Source organism: Schistocerca cancellata, chromosome 3, assembly GCF_023864275.1.
Source record: "Schistocerca cancellata isolate TAMUIC-IGC-003103 chromosome 3, iqSchCanc2.1, whole genome shotgun sequence".
In the NCBI taxonomy this organism is placed as follows: Eukaryota; Metazoa; Arthropoda; class Insecta; order Orthoptera; family Acrididae; genus Schistocerca; species Schistocerca cancellata.
The window spans coordinates 926,609,324-926,632,798 of NC_064628.1; positions in this window are offsets into that span (position 1 = coordinate 926,609,324).

Sequence of the window (23,475 nt, forward strand, 5' to 3'; positions counted from 1 at the left end):
AAGTGATACAAAATTTGACACTAATCATAGAACAATCATTAGGAAGTACTGTCTTTCTTGATGGCAAAGTACTGCAGCCTGTATCGAGTGGTACTGTGATAATGGCAAAGTGTAACTCGGCCTAAATTCGTCTGAAGAGGGAAGTGACGGAAAATAAATTAATACATAATATTGCAATCGATGTACGCATACAGGGGGTAGGCAAAATGATGTGAACAGTGGTAGTCAGGGAATGGCTATGTTTGATGATCAACAACGCAGGTAAGGCACGTGTCGCGCTGAACTGTGCGTGTTCGGTACTGACAACGGAACCTTCCCATCGCACCCCCCTCAGATTTAGTTATAAGTTGGCACAGCGGATAGGCCTTGAAAAACTGAACACAGATCAATCGAGGAAACCGGAAGAAGTTGTGTGGAACTATGAAAAAAATTAGTAAAATATACAAACTGAGTAGTCCATGCGAAGATAGGCAACATCAATGTGAATGGGTGTAACGGAGCCGTGGTCCCGTGGTTGGCGAGAGCAGCTACCAAACGAGAGCTCCTAGGTTCAAGTCTTCCCTCGAGTGAAAAGTTTAAATTTTTATTTTCAGTTTATGTGACAAACTCTTATGTTTTCATCACTTTTTTCGGAGAAATTATCACATCCACAAGAAAACCTAAATTGGGCAAGGTAGAAGAATCTTTTTACCCATTCCCTAAGTGTACAAGTTAGGTGGGTCGACAACATATTCCTGTCATGTGACGCACATGCCGTCACCAGTGTCGTACAGAATATATCAGATGTTCTCCTGTGGAGGAATCGGTTGAACTATGACCTTGCGATCAAATGTTTTCGGTTCCCATTGGAGAACCACGTCCTTTCGTATACTAATCGCACGGTTTTGCGGTGCGGTCGCAAAACACAGACACTGAACTTCTTACAGTGAACAGAGACGTCAATGAACGAACGGACAGATCATAACTTTGTGAAAATAAAGAAACTGAAATTTTCAGTCGAGGCAAGACTTGAACCAAGGACCTCTCGTTCCGTAGCTACTCACGCTAACCACGGGACCACGGCGCTCCTTACGCTACAAACTCCTTGATGTTGCATATGTTGCACATGGACTACTCAGTTTGTATATTTTACTAATTTTTTTCATAGTTCCACACAACTTCTTCCTGTTTTCTCGATTGATCTGTGTCCAGTTTTTCAAGGTCTATCCACAGTGCCAACTTATAATTAAATCTGAGGAGGGTGCGATGGGGAGGTTCCCTTGTGAGTAGGCATCAGTGCAGGTTGTTTGCGAGTAGGGCACCGTGCAATGAAAGACGTAACAGAGCTCCAAAGAGGGCAGATCTTGGGGGCGTGATTACCTGGATCATCAAACCAAGGCAGTCAACTTATTGACTGTTTCAAGAACATCTGTTTCAACAGTCATGACAGCTTACACGAAACGTGGAAATACATCATCGTGTAAACGTAATACTGGGTGCAAATCAAAACTAAATGACAATGACCGTCGTACACTAACACGGATTGTGTCAAAACAACACAAAACTACGGCGGCTAAACTGACTGCAGATCTCATTTTCGAGACCCCGTATCTATCGACACTGTCGGTCGAGAACTCCATAAAACGAATATTGATGGACGAGTTGCTATACCGAAACCATTAGTGACGACAACCAACGCAAAGAAGCGTAAAACATGGTGTCAGGAGCATAAACCTTGGACGGCTGATCTGTGGAAACGCGTCATATGGTCCGACGAGTCAAGTTTTCGTTATTTACAACATCGGGCCGAGATTACGTCTGGAGAAATCCAAAAGAAGCTTACAATCCTGATTGCTTGATTTCAGTGGTTAAGCATGGAGGTGGCAGTGTGATGGTATGTGCAGCCATATCATGGTATTCTCCTGGTCCCATAGTTACTTTCAAAGGCCGTGTTACAGCCAACAATTATGTGAACATTTTAGGTGGTCACGTGTACTTCCTGATTCAAAAGTTGTTCCCCCAACAGTGATGTCATATTTCAGGACGATAATGCACCCATTCACGCAGATGGAAGACAGTACAATCGTGGTATGATGAACATGCAACTGAACTGCAGCGTCTTCCCTGGCCAGCAGAATCCCCAGATTTGAACATTATCGAACCCTTGTGGGTGGTATTGGAGCGCAGACGCTGGAGCAGATTTCCGCTTCCCTCGTCACTACAGGAATTAGAAGAGGTTCCTGTCAAAGAGTGGCATAACATTCCATTGGAGCATATACAATCATTATATGCCCGGATTGCAAGGAGAATGGCAGCTGTATTAAGGGTAAATTGGAGTCCAACCCGTTTTTAATAAACAATTCCCAAGTAAGTACAGCTCTTCACATTAATTTGCCTATGCCCTATATACGTATATATGTACGTACCACACATATCCTCCTAAATCACTGGATCCGTTTCAGCCGAACTTAGTACGCGTATTACTTCCTATTTGGCAAGAATCTATGTAAGTTAAGAATCACTTCCCCCTCAGTGAGGTAGTCTATGCCGCGCGAGCACCCTCACTTCAGTCGTCAAGGATTTGAGAATCAGAGCACTTAATTACTTGCAAAACACTTCACGCATAATTTCAAACCTTTATGAAAGTTTTTCTCGATGACAACCCCCACAACATGATAAAAGTAAGAAAGTTTATGCATTTTCGCTGTTCATGCAGTAAAACTGCCACAGGAAGCATAACCTTTTAAGGAGTTACTTATTTACCACTAACTGTGTTTGTTCCACATTTTGCAGACAGTATTCGCATATGTTACTGCATGTACCAGCAAAATTTTATCATTTTACAAAATATATTTCAGGAGATATAATGTCATAACCAATGAGACGCGTGAGAAACTAGCGCTTCATACATGACGTTTAAAGTTATTACTTCTTTCCTACTCATTCTATTCACTACAGATTTCGCAGGCAGTGTCCAGATACGTCGCTGAATGAGCCTGCAAATAGGTAACACAGTGAAAGACGTAGTTCAGGAGATATAACGTCGCAAACACTGAGACTGGAAAATTGCACAGGTCACATCAGGTAAAGAAACATATTTGGAATAATCCACTAAGTTAAAGGCGCATATCATTAACGTCGATATGCAGGAAGATTTTGGAACATATATTGTGTTCTAACGTTATGAATTACTTCGAAGAAAATTGTCTATTGATACACAGTCAACACGGATTTAGAAAACATCGTTCTTGTGAAACACTACTAGCTCTTTACTCCACGAAGTGTTGAGTGTTATCGGCAAGGGATTTGAAATGGATTCCGTACTTATGGATTTCCGGAAGGCTTTTCACACTCTACGATACAAGCGGCTTGGAGTAAAATGGAAGGCCTATGGAATATGGTCTCAGTAATGTGACTGGATTCGTGATTTCCTGTCATATAGGTCACAGTACGTAGTAACTGACGGAAAGTCATCGAGTAAAACAAGAGTGATTCCTGGCGTTCTCCAAGGTACTGTTACAGACACTCTGCTGTTCCTTATCTAGATAAACGATTGATGAGACAATCTGAACAACGGTTTTCGTTTTTTGCAGGTAATGCTGTCGTTTGCCGTCTATTAAAGTCATCAGAAGCTTAAAACCAATGGTAAAACGATTTAGAAAAGATATCTGCATGGTGCGAAGATTGGCAATTGACACTAAATAACGAAAAGTGTGATGTGCACGACATGAGTGCTGAAAGGAATCCGTTTAACTTCGGTTACACGATAAATCAACCAAATCTAAATGCCGTAGATTCAACTAAATACCTAAAATTATAATTACGAACAACTTAAATTGGAAGGAACACGTAGAAAATGTTGGCAGGACAGTCAGGAAATGTAACATACTAAGGAGACTGCCTAAACTTCGCTTGTCTGTCCTCTTTTAGAAAACTGCTACGTGGTGTGGGATCTTAACGAGGTAGGACTGACGGAGGAAATCGAAAGAGTTCAGTGATGGGAAGCACATTTTGTATTATCGCGAAGTAGGGGAGAAAGTGTCACTGGAATGATACAGGAATTGGGATGGACATAATTAAAACAAAGGCGTTTCTCATTGCGGAGGAGTCTTCTCACAAAATTTCAGTCACCAGCTTTCTCCTCCTAATGCGAAAATATCTTGTTGACGTCCACCTGCCCTGAGAGAAAGGACCGCCATGATAAAATAATGGAAATCAGAGCTCGTACGGAAAGATATGTGTTTTCGTTCATCCCGCTCTATACGAGATTGGAATAATACAGAACTGTGAAGGTGGTTCGATGATCCCTCTACCAGGCACTTAAATGTGTTTTTCAGACTATCCATGTAGATGTATATGTAGAAGTAGAGATGCGTGAAAAACTGCCTCACAGTGCATAACGTTTTAATTTATTACTTCTTTGCTACGAATTCTATTCAAAAACTGTTTTGCAGACAGGACTCACATATATCACTGGATGTTCCTGAAAAATTATATCGCTGTACGACAAATAGTTCAGAAGATACGAAGTCATAAACATCGACCTGTGTGAAACTGTAGACCGAGAATTTCGTAGAGATAAACATGAATTATGTGCTGAAAATACTTGTGAAATATGCTAAATATATCTATAACATGTTTGGCATGTGCATATGCAGACAAAGCCGTAGGTAATGAGTTACTATTAAGCCCCAAGAACGATTTCAACCAAACTTGGTGCACACGTTAGTTACGTTCTCGAAAGAAATAGTGTAAGAACCGTCAGTCACCTATTGGGGTAAGAGTGATAATGTGGACAGAAAAGTCGGTAGGAGAAGATGAAACAGAGAAGGGAGGGATGAATGGGCTTAAATGTCGGGCGGAATGGACAGAGAAATGGTAAAGGAGAAGTGGGCAGAGAGAGCTGAGAGGAGGTGAAAGACAGAGAAAAGGAGATGGACAGGGAAATTATGGAAAGAGATATGCCGCAAATGGGGGATGTGAAAAGAGATCGACGTTGGAGGACAGTGAGAGGGGTGGAGGTAGTGGATAGAGGAAGGAAAGAGGAGAAGATGGACATGGGGAGGGGGAGGTGGACAGAGAGACTGAAGGAGGAAATGGACAGAGAGAGGAGGAGGAGAAGTTGCACAAAGAGAGTGGGAGGAGGAGATGGAATTAGAGGGGGATGCGGAGATGGGGGAAGGGGCAGGTGGATAGAGGGAAGAGGAGCAGATGAACAGGAAGGAGGAGCAGATGCCGGAGAGAGAGAGAGGTAGGAGGAAATGGATAGAGTGAGAGGCAGGAGGAGTTCGAAGAAGAATGGATGGGTGGAAAAGGATAGAGAGTGGGGTTGAGGAGATAGGTACAGAAATAGCGAATAAGATGTACAGAGAGATGGGGATGGATGAATGGACTAATACAAGATTGGAATGCGTACCTATGTGGGCAACGTGAAGTACTCAGCTGATAAATATATAAAGTCTTTTGTCGAGTAACGTATCTAATCGCAATGGCAGGTACAATATTTGTTCTCGGAACACAGTGTATGAAAGGTATCAACACATGCGAACATGAAATAACAGAAAATATCTGTATATGAGGAGAAATACTGAATAACACTCATTGGTAGACAGTCTAATGAATGTAAATGCTGTATCATTCGGCTAGGTTAATAGCACACACCATGCATCGAAGTCTACTGTCTTCACCTATACTATTATACTGCAGCCACGCTACCCAAAGTTTGCTAAAAACCGTCAGGAATCCCATAGGATTTTTCAACCGGAATTCAGAGAGCCTTCCATCGAAGTTTGCAGAACGTCCCAAAGACACTTATGCCTTGCAGAAATCAACAACACAGTACACACTCGTATCGTTCCAGTGTCACTACGAGTTACTAACAAGCAAAATAATTTCACCAGTTAAAGTTCCAAATGTATCGGTCAATTTTCAATCGTTAAAATTGTAGTGTAAATATGATACATAAACGCCTGAATAATTACGATGGAAAGCAGGGAAATTGGTCTTTATCAGTGCTAAAAGCAAAAACACGCATGTAACACAATTAAAGAGAAATTGCAGGCCTCTCTATTTGAAATGGCCGAATTATCTCTGTATTAAGTTCACATGGTCCATAGAAACCATGTACTAAAGGATTGTGTTGGATAAAGAAAGGTCAGTTCCATATCTGCCGTGGTTACGAAGCGTTTCCGAGGTCGTCGCCCCACTGAGTTATCGACGGACATATAGAACCGTTTAGGCGACACAAACTGCACTATTCCGGTATTCTACGTGCGGCCTGGCCATGAATACAGATGAGTATGACTGAGATGCTGTCGGTGTATAAACTGGAGAGGGCCTCACTGCTGATAGCGTAAAATGCGCTCGCTCAGTAGATTGGAAAACTTTATGAGACATTGGGGTTTGACGTTTAAGCACTTCGTAGTGGCGTAGGCGACTTCTACAAGGGACTAGCTATCAAATTATGCGTGTAATATTTAAAAGTAATTGCTGAATAAATTCTCGTCGCGCGTTGTGGAAAAGGGGACACGGAACTCGCTATCTCGCCAAATGTTAAATCTGCTTACTTTATGTATCTTTATGTCAGAAACGGTTCCAGCTAGAACCCTGAAATTTTGACAGCTGTTTTCAACATGCCTTTTTATCTCAATGAAATACAGTCAATGTTTCATTCTGGTTAGTATAATATTTCTAAACTTTTAACCTATGAAACCTTCCCGTCTCCTCTATATCTCTTTGGTTATGCAACCTTCCCTTCTACAATAACCTATGAAGCCTTCCCTTAGGATTTCTATCTCTTGCTTAACAATAACAAATTAAATCTTCTCTTCGAAATTAATTCTCTTTCTCAATCTTCGCATACAAATTTAAATGCTGCTTATTAAAAGTGATTTTCTGATTATTTAGACGAAACATAGAATATGTCTTCGTCGTGGCCCTCAGTCGTTACCTGCAATAACCCAAAAGTGTTCCTTACCTTTTCTACTGTTACTGGATCGCCATCTGACTGCTACATCGAACTACAACATGAATATACTTACTCTGTTTTACTATACTCTATTAGGTGCTGGTGGGCTGTCATAATAAGTGGCTGTATTTATTACCAAAGCTGACGTTATTCCTTAATAGCAAAGCTGACGTTATTCTTTAATTAATTTGACTGAAGCTACGTAATTCATAGTTAAACTTTCTCTTGACAACAATAAAATTTTGCAAAGTTTTATGTTGATGGTTTTTGGGATGGATTATAATCAGTAATGCAATATTGCTGGCAAAAATTAATTATATTCTGAATGAAATGATTTTACAAATGTTCGAATGGGACTTACTTTTTACAATAATCTTACAACTAGCATTGCGCAAAACATACTTTCAGTAGTCTTGAGTTTCTCAAAAAAATAATTCAATATTATTAGTTCCTCTTATTATAATAGTTAGCTGATGTCTCTGTACATCCGTATGTAATCTCCTGTAAATCATCGCTGGTGGCTGGCAGGCACACTGCTCCTCTCAACCTCTCGCTTCAGACCTGCTACCGAATCGCTTCACATCTCGCTTCCTACGAACGCTAAAGTGCGGTCTCTCCCGCCAACATTGCTTTCAGGTGCAGACAATCCCTGCAACCATTACAAAATGTATCAATGCGCGGTCTTTCCCACTCTTTTCTTAAAATGCATCCTTACGTGGTCTCTCCCGCCCTTTTTAAAATTACATAAATGTGCGGACAATCCCTGCTACCACACTTATTTCCAACATGACAAACATTAATTATTCTTATTGAATCCTAATAATAAAAAATAAACATCTATCATAAATTGTGGTTTGACAACAGGCAATAAAAATATACATGCCTTAAACCTTTGGCAATTCTTAATTAACGAAAATTTCATATAACTCTTTCTAATCCAGTGAGTAAGTCAGTTCTTGCAGTGATTATTCTTCAGTCGCCCTGACAACTATTTTCCAACAATTTTGAAAATTTAAAAGTGATTGGTTTACTGGTTTGTAAGATAAATTTACAGTTAACAATGAAGATAGCAAATTCTAGAAATTGCAATTAAATCATTTATTGCAGAGATTTAAAAATATTTGTTGATTAGTAATCAAAAGTTTTATCCAGATCTGGGTCATCTTCTAGTCCTTCTTCTTCACATACAAGTTTTCTTCATATATTCTAGTTTGTAGTTTCACTCTTATATTCAGTTGTGTACTGAGCCTTATGTATTGAGATTTTGTTCAGAAGCTGAGGACTTTTGACGCTGTTACCACCAGGAACAGCGTCAACCCTTTCCAGGATCCTTATTCTCCAAAGATGACTATCATTATCCTCTATTTCAAAGTTTGTGTTCCTACAAACAGCTTCACAGATACATGAGGCTAAATGAGGTTGCTGAATGACTCAGTCTGATACTAGATACTATGATGAATACATTTTCTGAGTAGTTCAGGATGCCTCAATTCTCTGTATGCACCCTTAATTGCTTACATAACAACCACTGTGAATAAACTTTTTTGGTGATGAAGAAACTTCAATAGTCTGAGCTTCTCTGTATTTGTGCCCTGATTGAGGACTACCTGACAAGCAAAACAAAGGATGAAAAAATTATCCTCAGTCAATAACCAGTGTAAATGAGATATATTGCCCACAGATCTTGCCTTATATCCTAGAATTTGTTTACATTATTTCTTATCACCATATCATGCTACTGCTGAAGTTAGTATATAATTTATCTCGTGAGAGCAGAGATTTTCTGGAGGTTCTGGTCCACTTTTCCCAAATCGGTCTACAAAGCATATAAATTCTTCATCTAATACAGTTAATTATTCTTCAATGTTATGTTATATAAAAACCAACTAGTACAGCTCTGCTGTAACCTTCTCTTTATTTCGAACAGATGACTTACCAATCAACTGAACAATATGTATAATTTAACAATAATAAAAACTATATAATTAACTCATTGACTGGGAAACGGGAAATAAGAATTCCACGAAACATATCGAAAAAGAAACACAGTGAACTTTTAGCGATGTGAAATAATAGGAACAAGCTGATATGGAGAAACAACACTAATGATTGATTACTGTAATTTAGCTCCAGGATAGTTGAAATGAAGTAAAATCCATCATTTGTATGTATATGCAAATGTTTAGATCAGCTGAAGTATCAAGAATATATAAAAATGTGTAAAAACATGACAGATAAAAATAATGAGAAGTTTATTTGCGTCTATCGAGAATAATGATGAAATCACGCCATCCTATTAATGCCAAGACAATTCACTTGTAGTATTTGTTGATTTAATGCCTGAAAATCAAGACATTGTTTGAAAAGATTTTTCTAGAATTAGATATAAAGGAATAGATTCTTCTTATTTAGCTTAGACATATTCTAAAATACTAATTATAAACAGATAATTATTTTTAGACAGAATGACAACAAATTTACTTCATATTTACCATGAGTTTGTGGACAATGATTTAAAATTTGATGATGGAAAAAAAGTGTAGTAAATGTTGGAATGATTAGTTTGGATTTCTTACAATAGCTATGACTAAAAAAGTCCAATGAAGGAAAATTTAGATATCTAATTAAAACAATTTTTACAATGTCTTAAGCATGTTAAAATATTTGGTTGGTTGCATCTATATTAAATGTATTCAGAATATGACCCAGAGGTTGTTAAAAAGCTAAACAAAATAGAAAAAAATAACCTGAAAAATTGAAAGAAGATTTTAGCTTTGAATATGCATCCAATAATGAAATGAGAAAATTATAAAAACTATCAGCCATTTATTGATGCAATAAAGAAGGTGTAACAAGGAATTGAATTATTAGGTGATAATGTTCTGACAGCAACTGAACAAAATAGAGAGTTTGAAAAGCAAATGGTTCCATATCATCATAAACGTTTACTAGAATTTGGAGATGTGCTAGGACACATGATTCCAATGTATGAATGGCCTGATGATGATTATAGTAAGTATGACCATACATCAAGTAATCACAAAGATACATTGAAGTAGTTTGAAGATGAGAAAAAAAACTGAAGCTCGATGTTAAAAAATTAAGGAGCAGGATGCTAGAAGAGTAAATATCAGTGAAAGAATGTTAAAGTGTATCAATCATAGTGAAGACACAGTTTTCAGATTGAAACCTGTTGGCACATTTAAATTTGTTGTTAATTTACCAGTAACATTTGATGGAGATAATTGAAAAATTGGTGGAAAGGAATATGAAGGTACAGATGGACTGATGAATCTTTTAAGTAAAAAATAGATTTCTATGGATGAGATGGGCACAAAATTTGATTCAGCTGATTTAACAAGTTATGCTGATATATTATTTTATTCAGGAGCATTATATTGTGACAATAAGTCAAATGTAATAAAATCGAGTAGAGGTAAAAAAATACAATAAATATATAAAAGTCGTTGTTGTTGTCTGTTTCCAAATAGTAAGACTATCACAATAAAGTACAGAATATTTTTCAGATTACTCCACAAAAGAAACCCTTCATATTGATCTCCCAAAATTGATACATTCGTATTCTGGAGATGAATAAGTGGGTGAAGGTTTAATAAAGAAATATATAGAAAAAACAATTCAATATTTTTGTATGAATGAGAGAATTAATCGACAAATTAGCAGAGAATAAAATAAATCATACTGAAAAATTGATATAATGCAAATTTTGGCACACAAATTTAATTATTTTACAATGAAAAGTCCAGAGGATTCCACATGTGACTAAATTTCAGCGCCATACGGTGAAGTGTACAGGGACGAGACTGTCAACAGGCGCAGTGTCAGGAGGATCTGGGTCATGGAGGTGGGGAAGAAAGGAGCAAAAAAGGAGAGACGCAGGGAAAGATGCGCTGAAGCATTGGCAGAATGCTGCAAGTGAACAGGGTAGGATATGAGAATAGGGAAGAGATGATAGTACAGAGGGGGGTGAACTGTTTTGATGGATGGTGTAGGACAGTATATACTGTAGTTAGTGGCTGGCATAATTATATGTATATTTTTAGGGATAGAAAGTGGCAGATGTAAAATATCTAATAATATGTTATGATGTAGTTACTAAACAACTCTTAGAAAAACGATATATTACAGAACTGAATACATGTTTACTATAACACAACTGCCTAACTATACATGGATAAATACAAAAATTTACTTCACAAAAAATGGATTGAAAAAGCTTTTACCGATTCTTTCTCAAAGGTAGATTTAATACCATACCCGAGTAGTTAATGGTCTTTAAAAAAATTTGTGGCAAACATAAACTGAAATTTCATTATGTTAGTGTTGATGAAACATTGAAATTAATGTCTGAGTACGATGTAAAACTCAAGAGAATTACTTTATTTGAATCTGATCCTAGAATAGAGATAAGAAGATTTAATGTTGTTGAACTTTATATTTTATATCTCACTCAATTAAATAATCCATTACTTGCAATAGCAAATGATGTGTTAAAATTGTAACTGTCTGTGGTGAATTACTCATGTTCATGCACTAATTTTAGAATGAAATGATGATGTTAGAATGGAACAACAACTAATAAATTGCATATTCATTAATTGATATTAATATTTGGTGCTTGAAGTGCAAACCTTGCTGAAACACATAGTCCTCAGAGAGTAGCAACTAAAAATAGAAGACAAACGACTGAGGGTCTCTGCACAGTATGTAACACTGCAAAGAGTAAATTTATTCAAACGATTTTCTAGGAGATGGAACACAGCCTATTAATACTCACGAAGAAATAATTAACAAAATTACCTAAATTATAAGAAATAATTTTTGCGCATTAACTGTAATTTCTATTGGTATATATGATTTATGACAAGCTGATCTAGTAGAAACGGAGTCTGGTAACCTGAAATTAGATACCAAAAAAATAAAAGTTATAAATATTTTTTGGCTACAATTCATGTACTTTCGAAATGTTCTTGGGTCATTACAGTTAAAAGCAAAACTTTTAAGAATAGTTAAGAAGCTTTTGAAAAAAATTAGTTACAAAAAACAAAAAAACTTCAAACTAATAATGGAAAATAATCTTGCAATAAAAATTTTCAAAACTTATGAAAAGTTGTAATATTAATAATTAATCACGTTTTACAGAAGGAAGAGATTCGGTTGTTGACTGATTTAGTAGAACACTACTGGGAAAACCCTGGAAGAGATTTGTTCTTCAAGGATATTGTAAATGGGTAGATTTATTTAAAAATCTAATTGATGAATACAAAAACACAAAACATTCAAGAATAAAGATGAAACCTGAACATGTTACCCAATAAAATGTAAAGACCTTGTTTAATCTATTCATACAACAAGACCTAAGAATAAATTAGGTGATAAGTTTATTATTTGAAAATTAAAAGAAATATTTGAAAAAGTTCACAGAGCTAATTGGTCAACAGAAATTTTTAATTGAAAGTGTGATTCATTCCAATCTAATCACATTTAAATTAAAGACATTGGATGGTGAAAAATAATCTACAGAAGACAAACTTTCCAGATGTATATCTTGCTGAAAAGGTATGGTAAATGGTTGGGATTTGATAACTCACTCAATTTTTAAAAAATATTCATAACATCTTGTAAATATTGTTGATGTGTTAATCCAGCGTCTAACTAAAATTAATTTCTTTAAAACTGAATATTCTGATTCAATTCTTCTTTCATTTTATTGGATAGGTTTATTGAGTTGGGTGTTGTAGTGTATTCTTACTAATTCTTCAGAATTTGCAGTTGGTACAGTGATATGTCGATCCATTTCTCTTGTTGGTTCTACAAATACTTCCTCTCATGTTTTTAAGTATTGATTTACTACTTTTCTTCAGAACACAGATACTGATAGTCTTTCCATCATCAAACTATAAATCTAAAGATTGTTTTCATAAATATTCAATTGTGTCTTGTAATCTGTAGTCACTATGTTTTTGAATTGAAGGTAATACTTCCTTGACTACACAATCGTTTAAAATTATAGCTCCTGTCATTTTAGATGCAAATATAAGTAAGTGTAAATAATGAATATTTTTATGGGGGTGAAATATCACTATTCATAGTTATGAAGACATTTTTATGCTTTTCAGGTACTTAGTCCATTACAGCTTTCTTATTATCATTCTATTGCAATGTATCATAAAACATCTTTAGCTTTAAGCTAAAGTTTATTTTCATTATCAGTTATTACACACTCCTTTCTCGTTATTCTGAAATATATTCATTATTGGAGCACCTGTAGTGGATGTGCTTGTGATAGCTCCTATTTGATTGAAAACTTTATTATTAGGAATATGTTTTATATGAATGGTTATGTGACACATGAAAGTACAATGAATCGATGGTCTTTTTAAGATCTATTTATAAAAACACTATTAGAGTTCATATTACAAATCGCCAATGATTGATCGACATTTAATTTCTTATATAGTTTTGGATACTTTTTTTAACTACATTATAAATTAGATACAGTAATTCACCAGGTGCAAGTGTTCACATCAATATTCCAGTCTGCAGTTGCATGCTTTCAACTTCGGGGATCAAATTACTGACATGTGAAAAAGAAAAATAATAAGGTTACAATTTGACTAAGAAAATTAAAACTTTCATATTTTCTAACTGTGTGCTGAAGATGAAGATATATTTATATTCATATTTGAATTAACTATTGTGGATTGTACTTCTATGAGAATTTATCAAATCCTCATATTCTTCATGCCGTCACTCAAGTATTTGATATAGGGTGATCAATCAGTAAAGTGTATTTGATATCGCTCTTTCTCCTTTTTTTATGTGCTCCAAAATATTTGTCAACTATAGTTTCAACTGGCTTATAATTACAATAATCTTGAATTATTACATACAATAATATATTGTCATCTAAAATGTCACTATTGTATGTAGAAAGTCTACCTCGTAACAGTAATTTGGAGCCAACACCACCTACTTGAAAATTGTTGTTCTTCCTATAGTGCTTAGATCTGGCATTCCTCACTTCAACCACATCATGTACTACATTATTTGAATGTAAAAATTCCTTTCCCCTTCTGTAGTTATTTCTGTAGTTGTTGTACTTGTTCTTCTCCCAGTTTTCCTTTATTTTAAATTCCTATAGCTTGTTGTTGAACTTTGAATTGTACTGAATATTTTATAAGGTGCAATAAAACTGTTCTTCAACCAGAAATTATTTTCTTATTTGCTTACATTATTTTGTATTGAGTGACATTACTGATTCCTTGATGTCATCAGCTGTTAACAAAAACGTTATTTTGTATTAAATTATTCAGTCTTAAATTCTTAATTCATCTTATATATATTTGGATTCTAGAGCCAATCGCTCGTTATGTTTTACCTCTTTGACATTTTTAAATCACTGACAATCTTCAAAGGCTTAACTAGTTTACCCAGTACTATTACATAGGAAAGTTAAAATATTATCTGTAATCAACACATTTTTCTCTTCATATAATGGAAAACATATATGTTTGAATCCAAGAACCAAAATTTAATTGATAGTTGTTATGATGAATGAATTCAATTATATTCATTACAGGTGTTACAGCGTTAGATGTACATGGGATTGGCTCCATTTATAAACAAAGAAAAATTTTTAGGAAAAGTATTTTGTTTCTTTTCATATTACAATGCTAGTGGATTATCATATTTCATTCCTGTGACTGGAATAATATCATTTCTGAGAAAGAAAAATTTTTAAAAATGTAGGTTTAAAATTTAGACCCTGGAATAATGTAAATAATTGTCAGTAATAAATAATATGTTCTCTTCAGAAAATGGAACACAGATATCCTTGAACCAAGTACCTAAATATGGCTAATAGGAGCTCTGATTAGTAAATTTTAATATATTCGTCATAGGTACTTTGGAATAGAAAGCAACATCAGATGTGCTTTGAACTGACTGTATTTTCAAAGAAATAAAAGGTAACAGGAAAGAATATTTTGTACTAATTCATATTATAATGTTAATGAACCATCACACTTGATTTATATATATTCTAGATTGTAATTATTTCATTAATATAGTAAACATTCATTCATTTTGTCTAGCTGTCCAGGTTATCGATTAATATTAGCATTAAAATATCTTGGATCTGGAACTTTCATTTCCTTACTAAAAACTAAATCTTACAAATGGAATGTGTGCATCCATAAAGGCTACATTAAAAGAACTATAATTTAGATGGTATTTTAAGATGAATACACAGAAACTTACTGCTCTTTACTGCAGTAGTTACACCAAGGCTACAGATCTTATCAAATCTACCATACAAGAACTAAGAGATTAATGCAAAACATCTGGGAATAAAAAGATATTCAAAATCAAGAAAAGAAAAACTTATTAATCTATTAACTACAGCACTAATAATAATAATATTAAGACTAAAATAACAATAATAATATTAGCAGTAATGATGAGGTGTACGAGCTAACTGCTAAAGAAGAAAAGGTGATTCAAATGATTCATCTTATGTGTGAGAATTTACATTTTGGACAATTGTATATGTTTCTCTTAACAGAGAGACTTACTCCAGATATAGCTGCTGAGATATAGTTACTGATTGTATTAAAAAGATAAATCCATATGCTGAATTTCAATGGAAACTTGAAATACTGAGATGTCATAAATTATGTGAAAACTATATGAGAGAATATCATGATAAATTACATCGCGAATCCACTCTAAGTCATCATGAAAAACCCATAAACTTCATAAGATAATTTCAAGGTAATTTAGTTGGTATGATATATGAATGTTTCAAAAACATCTGGAGATTTTATTACATAATTTCAGGATAATGTAAAATGCTAATTATATAAAGATGTCAAAAACTGTCTGAGGAATGTATAAGAGAACTTCGCCACAAAATAAACCAGGTTGTTAATCTCATTTTTTTTCAAGATTTTATGACGCAGTTTTAAGATAAATTAAACTGAGTGATATATCATGTACGCAAATATTATCTGCAGAATTAATTATAGAATGTAAAGACAAAGTCAATTTTGAAAAAATTTTAAAATTTCGACACCTATCAGAATATTTCATAGAAAAAGTAATAAAATCTTATGAAATAATATGTGCTCAGAAGCAGATTATTATATATGCTTAATCGATCAAAAGTATCAGTTTGTCACAAAAAAGGGACTGTGGGTTTCATAAAGAAGGTGTGGGCAAGTGGTTAACGCAACATATTCCTTGTCTATGGTGTACAAATGTTATTAACAAAATGTAACAAAATTTGGAGATTTAGTATTTAGTCCCTTGATCTGATACAGATTTGTTATATCATTAATCACCTGTACTTAAGTGTATACCTTGAAAAGATTAAAATAATTATGACAGCTACAATGCACTAATATTCTCTCATTCTCGGCTATAAAGATTTTGATTTAGATTCGTAAGTATGTTTTAACACAGTTCCAAAATCTGGATGTGTACCTCAAATATTATTCATAATTATTTCATAATTAACAAGATCGTTTTCTCAAATATGGTAACAAACAGCCATTTTAGGATTTTCATACTCTAAAGTTACAGTTACATCTTGGCTTTAAGGCAAAGATTATTCCTTAAATCAGTGATCACGATAACTTCTTTATTGTTGAAAACAATTGAGCTCTTTTTTTAAATAAATTCATATGAATTCATTCTAGATGCTACAGAATTAGATGTGGGTGGGATTTCCTCCATCCAATAAAAACTATTTTTATTAGAAATACCTCTTTTTATTCATCAACTGTTTCAATCAGCTCTTATAATATTTAAGTATATATAAATGAATATACTACTACTATTGTTGGTGAACTTGAGATAACTGATGAATTAAGAGAATTTATTTTCACTTTTATGAGGTGTGACAATAAAGTAATGAGACTGATGTGATAAAAATATGTTGCTTACCGTTTTAGTCAAGTTTATTGTTGTCTCCTTCAGAGTAGTTTCCTTCTGATTGCACACACTTTTTCCAGCGGACCTGCCACTGATGGTTACATTTCTGGAACCCATCTTCTGTAATATCCTCCAAGACCCTTGTCACAGCTTTTTGGACATCTTGTGTTGTTGAAAATAGTGTCACTTGACAGCCATTTTGACTCTTGGAAACAGGAAAAGATGCATTGAGCGTTACTGGGTGAATAAGGTGGCTGTGGTAGTACTGAAATTAGTTTTGAGGTTAAAAATTGCTGTACTGACAGAGCAGTATGGGATGGCTCATTATCGTGATGCAGAGTGCAATTATTAGCAATGTTGGCATCGACACAAAGAAATCTTTGATGTCCAGTTCCTCTGCAATCATTCTCACGGAAAATTTTCGATCAGATCGTATAATAGTTCAAAGACCGTAGCCAAGCTGGCATTCGTCATCCATTGATGGTCATCCACTGAGTTATTCAACACTCGTTCTGCCTTCGTTATCGGCGTGTTTTCACCCAATTTTAATGCAAAAAGGAATGGCATACCACTGTGTAACATTATGCGGTATCATTTCTGTGACAAGAGACCCAAAGTTATTACAGAACATCTCATGACTGAGCAGTTGGATTCTTATGCTGCTGGGACTAGTAGCAGCTTATAGACCAAGTTCAAAGATATTGTGCCTATGCAGGCCTGCAGGGTTCATGCATATTCCAAAGAAACTCAGTCTCATTACTTTATTGACATACCTCATATTAGTACTTAGATGTGATGTAAAAATCCATATCTTAATTGACATACCTGTGTAAATGGAATAAAAAGTATAAAATGGAATTATAAAGAGACAAATAAAAAAATTCGATGTAACCGAGGTGGCATTTCGTTTAATGCAAAAGTATGCTGACATTCAGTTTGTTCATGACAGAAAGACTACTGATATTTTAATTACAGGTGAAATAATACATACATATGAAATACCAAGTCACTGAAGTTTATGAGATGTAGATAGAAAAGGTAATGTGTTAGGTCAAACATAAATGTGTTAGGTCAAACATATTTGCCAAACAGAATAATGATCTGTTAGAGATACATTTAGGTAAAAAAGACATTTTGTACTTGGAACCTGATAGAAATACACCAGATTATCAACAAATCTTTTTGAGGTTTTGTTTCATGAAAGTGATTACACATTGTGTTTACACCAATAATGTATCCATACTAAAATGATCCACTCTTACAGTTATGTGAAGATCATATAGATGCAATTCAGTGTTTATATGGTAAAACACTAAAACAAAACCCTAAAATAATAATCAATACCAAAATCTACTTCAGTTGTACCATCTACTCCATACGAAACAGTTGAATCATTATATTAAATACTGAATTATTATTATTAGTAGTATTATTATTATTCCTGATTGGAGTTTTATTCATTTAATATCATAAGTGGGTCTGAACAGGAAATGATATGAAATCGCAGCTATTAACTAATTGGTTAACATTTCTATCACATGATTTACAAAAAGCAGGTGGAAACTATCACAGACCATATAGTGAGATTGTATTGTTTGTTCACCATACAATACATATGAAGGATTTTAATACATTACAATTTTTTCAGGGTATCCTAAACCAGTATCTTGTACAAGGTTATGTAAAAATTTTATTATTAGATGGTGTAGTCACCACATGTACAGAAAATTTTTTTTTATATTTTTATGATATTTTCTACGCAGAATTGGATGAATGTAAATTTAATTATAAATCAAATGAAATAATAACTACAGAACTTCCAGAAATGCCTACCAGAATGAATTCTTCATTAAGGTACATTAATGGACTGTTGTATTTTTTGAAGTATGATATTCTCTATGAATATAATGCATTCACATAAAAGTAGTCAGAGCAGGTACAACTAATTTATTTATTATTTTGTATTCATTGGTCTTAATATTTGCAGAGGTAATAATTGTATTAAAAGATTCATTTAAAAAACCGAAAATATTATGCTTTGTTATAAAAAAATTTTCTTTGTAAGTGGAGGCTGTGAAACATAGAATGTATAAATACCCCGGAAATGAAATATCAATTGATAATTTTACTTCAAAGAAATACACAAAAATGGTTCTAGAACAATGTGTAGGCAGTGTAGAAATGAATGTAAAATAAGGCTATAGAAAGACTTTGCAATAAGAAACGAATTCCTTGTTTCACAGCAAAAATGTTTCTATGTTATTATTACAATTGCTTATAAAGAATTCTGAGTAAAGAACATACATAAATATTGTTGTTGATGAAAAAGATAAGCAACAGACTGAGACTGACAACACACAAAAAATGTGTTGATTGTCAATAAATTAAAGATTTAGATCGTTTTTAATTAAAACAATTATGTTAAGACAAACATGAAGTAAATGTAAAGTAGTACTCGAGGACATACAAAATATAAGAGCCTTTTTTAAAATTCTGAACAACAAACTTTCTGCATTAGAAAAGAGGTGAAAATGGATTCATTCACTATTGTTCAACCTCTTGCTTAATATAAAAGAAATAATCTGAGAGGATGTAGTACATTAAGTAAAGTTGGTCTAACTGTTTTTATTAATAGACACTGAGGTGGAAATCATTGGAATCAGTCACCTTGTTCTGCTGACGAAATTTTCAAACTAATGATGATAGTCCATGAAAAAAATATTTCCACTTTCTATCATTGTGTTTGAGAAATAAAAAATAGGACAATTAAAGAATATTTGCTTCATAAAGCATTTGCAAACAAACCTAAAATTATAAATATCGAGAAACTTACTCAACACAAATTTTTTCTTGAACACATTAAAGCCAAATATTATGAAAATTCTGAAACATAATTTAAAAATAAAGCATGGGTTGAAAGTAGCTCTTAAACTTTTTTGTGAGTACAGTGAGCAACCCTTGAGCACCGAATGTACACCTACCAACACAGTACCGCGAAATGGCATCTAGAAGGCTCTTACCTGCGCCCCAGTGGGAAGAGTGGGCAGTGCCACACCTCCAGCAGGACAGGGTCCAGGATCCTCTGTCAACTCTGAATTAACCAGCCGCCTATGGCTGTTGGATCAGGCCCCTGTTGGTTGTAGATTCCGAGAGCATCAGTACTGACAAGGGACCTTCCCCATCGCACCCCTCTCAAATTTAGTTATAAGTTGGCACAGTGGATAGGCCTTGAAAAACTGAACACAGATCAATCGACAAAACCGGAAGAAGTTGTGTGGAACTATGAAAAAAATTAGTAAAATATACAAACTGAGTAGTCCATGCGAAGATAGGCAACATCAAGGTGAATGGGTGTAACGGAGCGCCGTGGTCCCGTGGTTAGAGGTCCTAGGTTCAAGTCTATCCTCGAGTGAAGAGTTTAAATTTTTATTTTCAGTTTATGTGACAAACTCTGATGTTTTCATCACTTTTTTCGGAGTGATTATCACATCCACAGAAAAAACCTAAATTGGGCAAGGTAGAAGAATCTTTTTACCCATTCGCTAAGTGTACAAGGTAGGTGGGTCGACAACATATTCCTATCATGTGACGCACGTGCCGTCACCAGTGTCGTACAGAATATATGAGATGTTCTCCTGTGGAGGAATCGGTTGAACTATGACCTTGCGATAAAATGTTTTCGGTTCCCATTGGAGAACCACGTCCTTTCGTCTACTAATCGCACGGTTTTGCGGTGCGGTCGCAAAACATAGACACTAAACTTCTTACAGTGAACAGAGACGTCAATGAACGAACGGACAGATCATAACTTTGCGAAAATAAAGAAAGTGAAATTTTCAGTCGAGGCAAGACTTCAACCAAGGACCTCTCGTTCCGTAGCTACTCACCCTAACCACGGCGCTGCTTATGCTACAATCTCCTTGATGTTGCATATGTTGCACATGGACTACTCAGTTTGTATATTTTACTAATTTTTTTCATAGTTCCACATAACTTCTTCCTGTTTTCTCGATTGATCTGTGTCCAGTTTTACAAGGCCTATCCACTGTGACAACTCATAACTAAATCTGAGGGGGGTCCGATGGGGAGGTTCCCTTGTGAGTAATAGGAAGACGGTACTTAGCCTATGTCCTGCGAGTAGTAATAGAGAGTAAATGTAATTGCATGTAGGAGGCATAGGAAGCAACTTCATAATAGGTTAACTTTACTTTCCTTTTTATTATAAAAAATAGTGTTATATTAATCTGAAAGAGTTATGCACAGATAGATTTGGATTGCGGTCACCAGCAATCGCAACTTCTCTCTTTCCTTGTTTGTATAGGTTCTGACTCCCACAGTAGGCCACATTACATGTGGCGACAAAAGATTATAGAACCAACGCTGCCTCTGCTCTTCGCCGCTCCATCACAGAGCGCTACTAATATTTCTCTCTTTTCTTTCAAAGAAGCATTGCTATTGATTGTGTTCTTTCTTGCGGACTAGCCGCAACGCTTCCGCCATATGTCTTCCTGCCTTGCTTCTAATTATTTTGTTGCGGTCGTCCTCTCATTAAAATTATCTCTGACCCGCTACCTACACCACGTGCGCCTACGCGTCTGATTGCTTGTGGCTTCGATGAATGCAGTATATTCAGTTTCGGAACCACCAAATGTCGCATGTCGTTAATGCACTAGCCGTTGTTGCATCAACAGCCAACCACTTTCACAGCACCGCCTCTGTACACTCCATTGTTACGAGTGTTCGATGAACAGAAAGAAGACTGGAAGGCTCATTGTGCTACACACCAAGTGCAGGGTACTGTGAAACATTCTTATATCTTGTCAATGGCCATCTCACTCAGAAATTATTCCCGACTAATAGGCCGGAATCGCTAGTTTTTGAAGATTTAATTCCCACTCTCACAATTTCGAGGATCCAGTTAGGTTTCTGCAGCTCGTTGCATGTTCTTTTGATTGCAGAAAAAAAACAGAACAGACATACCATCAGTGGGTCACAGAACTTGAGAGTTTGACATCAGAGTGTCGTTTTCAGTGTGGGTGTCGACAGTGTTACAGTGATTTATTGATTCATGATGCACTGGGTCATGAGGTCTCGTGTCACAGTGCCATGGAAAAATCTGAGGGAGCTCCCATTTGCAGTGTAATGCAAAGTGACAGACAGGTATGGCCTTCCGACCGACCACTATGCGCAGTCAGGCCACCACGCCATGGAAAGAGTAAACAAGTGTAACGTGCGCTTCTGCTGTGAAATCATGTCCCCGTCGCTTTTCTATTTACAGTAGACAAAGCTCCCCTTTGCGGAACGTTAGTTGCTTTGGCTGTGGAAATCCAGCTCATGTACAATCTGTGTGCTTGCAGCAAAGAAATTACCCACGTTTGCCTTCGTGAGCGTGGAGCACCTTAGTACTCAGTCAATGTAGTTTTTTGTGAACAGGCTACCGGTACTAGTAATGATCGAATTCAAGATGTGCCATCGCTGCACCCAAGTGCTGTGCAACAACAAACTGTTTGTGAAGTTAGTCACTGCCGGACGCTGTGTGCGACTTCAGTTGGACACCGGCGCTTCCATTACATTGCTTAATCATGCCACTTACGAACCGTTTGGCTCGCACACTTCACAAAATCTTGTGAGCAACTTACCGTGTATAATGGTTAGTACATTCCAGCGCTTGGTACATGTAGTTTGTCTGCCACGTTCCAGTCTCACATCAGAGCAGTGAAATTTATCATTTTGCGTTCATGTGACTCTGAAAATTTTTCGGGTTAGTTTTTACTGATTTATTTGGTCTTTGTATTCAGAACAGTGCACTTACTGTTTCTGCTTTCACCTCAAAAGACAGCGATACTCAACTGATTGCTGAGTTTCCCGATCTATTTTCTGAAGGACGTGGCAGAGCAAATAATTTTGTGGCGCACGTTATAATAAAGGACAACAGACGTCCTAAGGTTCTCCGGGTGCGTCCCGTCTCTCATAGACTTAAGAGACAAAGATGCAAGTGAACTTAACGAACGGCAAGTCAATGGTGTTATTGTTACTATCCAGGCCAGTCAGTGAGTTATCAGTTTGTAATGTTATCAAAGCCTTCGGGAAGACTTTTCTGTGTCGACTAAATGCACTGTAAATTCATAAACAATAATTAATACTTATCCCCTGCCTCATACTGAGGAATCAATGAACAGACTTGATGCATGCCGCTATTTTTCTAAAACTGATTCATGCGACGTGTGCTGTTCAAATTTTTGCGCTTATCCTTTGGCAGCGCTTCCGTGCCTACACTATTGCCAAGCTAATTACAATACCTTACTCCAAAAGACATTCTGTTCAAATTACTTGAACGATATTGTGGTGTCACGAAGTACACCTGAGGAACATACCTGTAACGTACGTACGCTTTTTCAGGTACTTTCGGCCTGAGGGTTGAAATGTCACGTGGACGAATTTGGCTTTTTGCACACTGAAAATCAGTACTTAGGCCCTGTTCTTAATAGCCAAGATGTTCTTCCCACTTACTGATATTCGCTAGCTATCCGGGATCTCCCTGACCCACGGAACGTGACTGAATTGCTGTCAGC